We start from the raw sequence: 7,020 nt of genomic DNA, 5'->3' as shown, positions 1-7,020 counted from the left end.
CTATGGCAAAACCATAATACCCAAGGTCCTCCACAAAATCAATCCAATTGGAACAATGCTAGGAAAAATAACCCACAACAATCTAAATGGCCTCAAAATTCCCAACAACCCTAGCCTAATCAATAGAATAACCAATGCCCACATAACCTACAGAACTACTGGCAAAACCAGTAGAACCAATGGCAACCACCCCAAGGGAATTGGCAAATCTATGAACCAATGGAAGGGATCTGAATAATGGCCTACCCAAAATATTGGTGCTCCACAATTACCCCCTCTAGTTCAATAGTCTGCTTTAATGCCACCACCTGCAAATCCTAGACCTCAAAAGCAAACATAGTTACCGGCACAACCTCAGTGAAATTTGAATAGCCAACAACCACAGCAGCCCATATATAGTGTTGATACCTAGCAGTATCCTGCTTATGCTTTAGGTGTTGCAGATATACATCTAAGATCTGGAATGACTTTACCAACACCTAAACCACCACTTATAACTAAAATACTAGACTCTCCTACAGCATTAGAACCTTCGGTTGTTGAACCTATTGACTCAACTAATGTTATCTTGACAATGCCAGTTCAACTAGCCTTAGAACCTCCTTTTCTAGAACAACTAATACAAAAGAAACCTGAAACCAAGGAATAGTCTTTTGACATTGTTGATCAGTTGAAAAATATACATGTCCAAATACCACTATTTCAAGCTATTAAGGACATTCCAATCTATGGAAAAGCTCTCAATGAAGCTTGCTTGAAGAAACCTGGAAGGACGAAAAAGGACCTCACCACATTCCATGTTGTGGGAAAATTGGCTGATATCATGTTAGGGAAAGTGGTTACACCAAAATATTCTAATCCAGGAAGTCCAGTAGCGAATGTCAGTATAAATAGTCAGTTTGTTAGAAATGCTTTAATAGATCTTGGAGTTGCTATAAATGTGATGACCAAGGATACTATGAAGAAGTTGTAAATAGAAGGATTAAGGCCTACACCAACCATTATGTAGCTTGCAGATAGTTCCACAGTCACTCCTGATGGGATGATAGAGAATATTGTTGTGACCTTAGATTCTATAGAGTATCCTGCAGACTTTATGATTTTGTCCCCTAAAGTCAATCTATTTGGTTATCCTATCATCTTAGGTAGATCATGGTTAGCCATAACTGATGAAAATATAAGTTGCAAATCAGGAAACATGACCATATCAAATGGCCAAGCAACAAAGCAATTTGATTTATATCCTCCAACCCAACCATTACCAGATTTGAGTACATCTATTTGGCTAGATTTAGGAGATGAAGAAGAAGAGTTAAATTCTATAGTACAACTCATGATGTTGCATAGACAGTCTTTTCTAAAATTGCAAGAAGAATATTTAGTACTCTAGAGTATCCTCACTAACACCTGTGTGATAGAGAAAGATGTATCTGAAAGCTTTGTGTTAGAATTAATCACATATGAGGAATTTCATAAGAATTTTACTTTGCTCAAAGAACCTAAAATTCTTTTTTCACTTCTCCCTTGTGAATTAGAAGCAAGTCCAATCTCTGAAGTTGCTATGATAGAATCCACTACTACTATTGAATTGAGTAAAGGCCATAAACTACATGTTAATCCCAAATTAACATCCACACAAATGGAATAGTTAAAAGGATTGCTTCATAGGCATGAGAAGGCTTTTGCATGGGACTATGGTGATACGAAAGGATTGAGCCCTACATTGTGTACTCATAGAATATACATTAACGAAGGTTGTCTACCACTATGTCAACCCCAGAGAAGGATAAATCCAAGCCTTAGAGAAATAGTCAAAACTGAATTGTAGAAATTGCTTGATGTTGGTTTCATTTATCCTATATTTGATGGTAAATGGGTATCACCTCTAGTTATAGTGCCTAAGAAAGGAGGAAACTGAAGAATTTGTGTAGATTATAGAGAATTGAATAAGGTTACTAAAAAGGATCATTTTCCTTTACCCTTCATAGACCAAGTTCTGGATACACTAGCTGGAAAGAAGTATTTCTCCTTTCTAGATGGGTATAGTGGTTATAATCAAATCAGTATTGCTCCTAAAGATCAAGATAAAACCACATTTACATATCCATGGGGTACTTTTGCATATTCTATTTTACCATTTGGTCTATGTAATGCTCCTGCAACATTTCAATGAGCAGTTATCAGTATCTTTGCTGATATATCACATAATGGTACGGAAATCTACGTGGATGACTTGGATGACTTCACAACATTTGGAGTTACTTTTGAAGAAGCAATGATGAATCTTGAAAAGGTTTTGGTGAGATGTCAAGAACATAATTTGGCACTAAATAATGAAAAGTGTTTCATGCTCAGGTAGGAGGGCATGGTACTTGGTCATTTCATATCTGTTGTAGGAATACAAGTGGACCCAACTAAGATAGAGGTAATTCAAAAATTTCCCATACCTACAAAATCAAAATATGTAAGATCATTTCTAGGAAATGTTGGATATTATAGGCATTTTATAAAAGATTTCAGTAAAATAGCTAGTCCTTTGTATAAGTTACTTACAAAAGAAGTTGAATTTAGTTGGACATCTGAATGTGATGAAGCCTTCCTGCAGCTTAAGAAACTTTTGACCACAGCCCTAATTTTACAAGGCCCTAATTGGAATTTACCTTTTCACATATATACAGATGCCTCTAATTATGCCATAGGTGCAGTCCTCGCACAGAAATCCCAAAATCTTTAAAATGCCATCTATTATATTAGTAAGAGTCTTCATGGCCCAAAGCTGAACTACACCATGACTAAAAAAGAATTGCTAGCAATAGTTTATGCCTTGAAAAAATTTTGGCATTAAATAATTGGTTATTCTATCTATGTTCATATTGATCATGCAGCAATCAAATATCTCATGAACAAACCTACTATAATAGGTAGGTCAACAAGATGGTTACTATTGTTACAAGAATTTGGCATAACCATAGTTGATAAGCCTAGGAAAGCCAATGTTGTAGCTGATTATTTAGCAAGAATCCATCATGATGATACTAACACTACTCTGGTAGATGATGCATTTCTAGATGAGCATTTGTTTCATATTACTATTCAAATTCCATGGTATGTAGATATTGCTAACTATATTGCAGCCAATAAGATACTAGCACGTTTTTCTTATAAGGAAAGAAAGTTGCTTGTAGAGAAAAGTTTTCATTTCTCTTGGATAGATAATCTTTTGTTCTATACTGGACCTGATCAAGTTATGAGAAGATGTGTGAGAGAAGATGAGACATATGACATTCTACATGCATGTCATAATGAACCATGCGGAGGACATTTTGCAACCAAAAGGATAGCTTTCAAAATCTTGACAACTGGTTATTATTGGCCTACACTTCATAAGGATGTAGTCAACTATACAAGGAAGTGTGACCAACGTCAAAGGATGGGTCAACCAACAAGAACAGATGAAATGCCTCACACCATTTGACAAATGGGGAATGGACTTCATTGGTCCAATTGATCCTCCATCCAATGGGAAGTCCTATATTCTAGTATGCACTAACTACCTAACAAAATGGGTCGAAGTTAAGGCTACGAAGCATGCCCGTGATGATTTATTTTTTTTGAATTCTTGTATGAAGAGATTGTTACTTACTATGGTGTTCCCAAAGAGCAAATTACTGACCAAGGTGCACAATTTACTTCCAACCTGATCTCAGAATTGATGAAACAGTATAACATCAGGCACCGAAAATCTAGTCCTTATCATCCAAAAGCTAATGGAGAAGCAGAGGTTACAAATCATGAGCTAGAAAATATTCTAACAAAAATAGTCCATTTGCATCATCAAGATTGGACCAGCAGATTACAAGAAGTTGTTTGGGCTTATAGAACATCCTGGAAGACTACTACAGTATTCACACCATTTGAGCTCCTATATGGAAAGGTGGTAATGCTTCTAATTGAATTTGAACATAAAACTCTAAGGATAGCCTTGGCATTGGATATTGACCTTCATGTAGCACAAAGAGAATGCCTTTTGCATATTAACTCTTTGGATGAGATGCGTAAAGCTGCTTTGGAACATACTAAACTAGTACAAAAACAAAGGAAACAATGGCATGATTCTCATATTATTAGTAAACAATTTCAAGTTGGTGATTGGGCATTATTATATGACTCCCACTTCAAAGATATGCCAGGGAAGCTGCAGACATGATGGTTAGGACCATATGAAATCAGTCATGTCTTTGAGAACGGAGTTGTGCAACTAACCACAATTGATCAAGTGCCTTCAAAATTTTTAGCCAATGGTCACTGACTCAAGTTATACAAAAGGCCACAAACAAAATCTAATTTCCTATAGCAATTCCAATATCCAGATTCAAATATGACTCAAGTAACTCTTCCTACAGCCAAAGATATCAACCTTTCAAGTGTTGCTCTTCAACATTAGTTTTCAGTTTGCATGCTCATAATAATAACTTTATGTTCGCATAAAGTTCACTTTCTATTTATTTTTTCTTTCCGTCTCATATCTTTATCTTCCACCCATCCACCTCATCTCATTTCTTAATTTTCCATCCACCCACTTTCCACATCATCAAATTTTCCATATTTTCAATAAAATTTGCAAATGCTAACGGATGTTGCTGCTGACATTATTTCTACCACATTTTTGGTATGTGCGACAATCAACTTGATAGGTATAACATTTTCAAATTATCTTTCATTTATAAGTCCACAGATTTCGTCAATTATATTTAATACTACATGAAATATATAATGGCAGCATATGCCAATCCCTCACTCGTACTGATCTAACAAGTGAGGACACTTGTCTAAAATTAGCAAGGGGTGAGGGAAGGTCATAGTATCCAATGGCATGTCTGATTATCCGTGATGATTTTCTAAATCTTCACATTACCCCTTATTAATGAAAATTTGTTGCCATAAGTATGCAAAGTAAGGCATTGTACTCCCTATTTTTGAATTATTTTTTTGTGTCAAGCTATGATGTGACCTATTTTTAAATTTTTCATCATTTGAACCCTGTTTCCAGACGATTTCCCCACAAACTTATGATTTTCCTTCATTCAAAGCTTAATTATTGTGCATAACAATTTGTTATGGCAATTAATTGCTTCCTAAAGTAAATTAGTGTGATGAGTCTGAGGAATAATGTAGAGTTTGAAGCTTGAATTCAGAAAAAGGGGAGAAAATAGAGTAGTAGAAGAAGTGCTGAGAAATGGGTGGGAATTTGTAAAGGAGAGAGCTGGTAGAGCACACTGTGTTGCTCTCCAATGTAGAAGCTATGAGAAGATTCAATGCTTGTGGATGGCTAGGTTATTGTTTAAGTTTAATGACATATGATGAAGAGGTGGCTATAGAATTTACTAGGACATTCGACGAGGGTGAAGCTTTTGTTTAGGCTTGACAGTAGTTGCAACAGAGGAGCACATCACAGAAGTAACAAGGTTACCTACAGTTGGAGAGCACTACCTGAGCACACATGATGCTAGGTTAGGGAGGGCCCAATTTACTAGACCAGATGACCCTCAATTGGATGTCATGAAACAAGAATGTAAAAGGTTGTCATTGCCACCACCATACCCTAAATTAGTGATGCACATTATCAGGGATTTTACTTTTGAAGGCAGATTTTCTCACTTGCATGCACATTATTTCAAGCTATTAGCTATGTAAGGCATAATATTGCTATGAATATTCCAAATTTCTTGTATAATATGCTTTTCATTAGTGTGGGGAGACTCACAAAGGGAAAGAGAATTCTATTACTCACCATGCTTTAATTAAGTTGTTAATAGAGAGGTCTCTTAGGGATGTATCCCCTTTAACATGGGATGAGTTTGTGCAACTTAAAACCCTGCAACCCCAAGCTGGCCCTAGCGAATAGCATAGTGAGGAAAACATAGCTCCTAGTAGTGAGCCTGCAGAACAAAACATTCAAGGAGCTGAAACTAAAAAGACTCAAGGAAATGAACAAGAAACTACCCCTATTCAAGAAAATGTGCCTCCACCTATACAAGAAATCCCTAAATCTGATACCAGCAAAGCTAAGAGGAAATGAAAATTACCAGAAGAAAATTTTGTTCAGCAAGAACCAAGTCCTACAATTGTAAAACAAAAGAGAACAAAGAAGGGTCCTGCAGCAATTGATCCTATAGCAGTGACACCAAAGTAGAAAAGTAGGCAAATGGTTGTAACACAGGAAGAGACCCCTGTACGGAGAAGCCCTAGAATGAGAGGGTAGGTTTCTAAGGATCCTATCTTGTCTAAAACTTCCACCAAGGAATCTCTCGTGCAAATTGTTTCCGATCATTCTCCCCCTCATCCTGAGATAACAAATATTCTTGATAATCTTACTACAGAGTGTGGAAAAGAAATTAAAGAAAGTATAGATGATACCCCAGTAGATTTACCAGACACTTCTAGTCATAGGGATGAAACAGTTCTTGAGTATGTTAATCTGAATACTACCTTAGTTATACATATATCAACATGGATCAATATTTTGGTAGAGCATCTATGGCAGGAACAAAGAAGGAGGAAAAGGGATCATGAAGGAGAAGACAACAGTACTGTCACCCTACAAAAGCTCCTTTTTCAACTTTACAGACAGTATTTGTTTGTTGAAGCATTGTGGAAAGAAGAAAAGAAGAAGATGAATAAGATTATAGTATCACAAAATGAGGAAATTGTAGAATTGAAAGAACAACTAGAAAGCCAAAAACAATGCATGGACCATGCCCTTAAGCTAGCTGACCAAGCCCTTGCTTATAGGCAACCACCTAGAGTCTATGCTCTCTACTTGAAAGAGAAATTTATTTTGTTTCAGTTAATGTTAACTCTCAAGAATGTGAATGTAGAGTTTAAGTCAACACAAGAATTTTATGGGTTGTATCAAACTTTACCACCATGGCAACAGAATTTATTGTGTGAATTATATGTTCATAACTTTGTTATTCCTTCAAAGACTGAGTGGAATCTTTTGCTTTACATAGGATATGT

The sequence above is a fragment of the Cupressus sempervirens genome, chromosome 4 (genome assembly GCF_028749045.1).
Source record: "Cupressus sempervirens isolate cs-2001-9-10 chromosome 4, ASM2874904v1, whole genome shotgun sequence".
NCBI lineage: Eukaryota > Viridiplantae > Streptophyta > Pinopsida > Cupressales > Cupressaceae > Cupressus > Cupressus sempervirens.
This window is presented reverse-complemented; position numbering follows the sequence as displayed.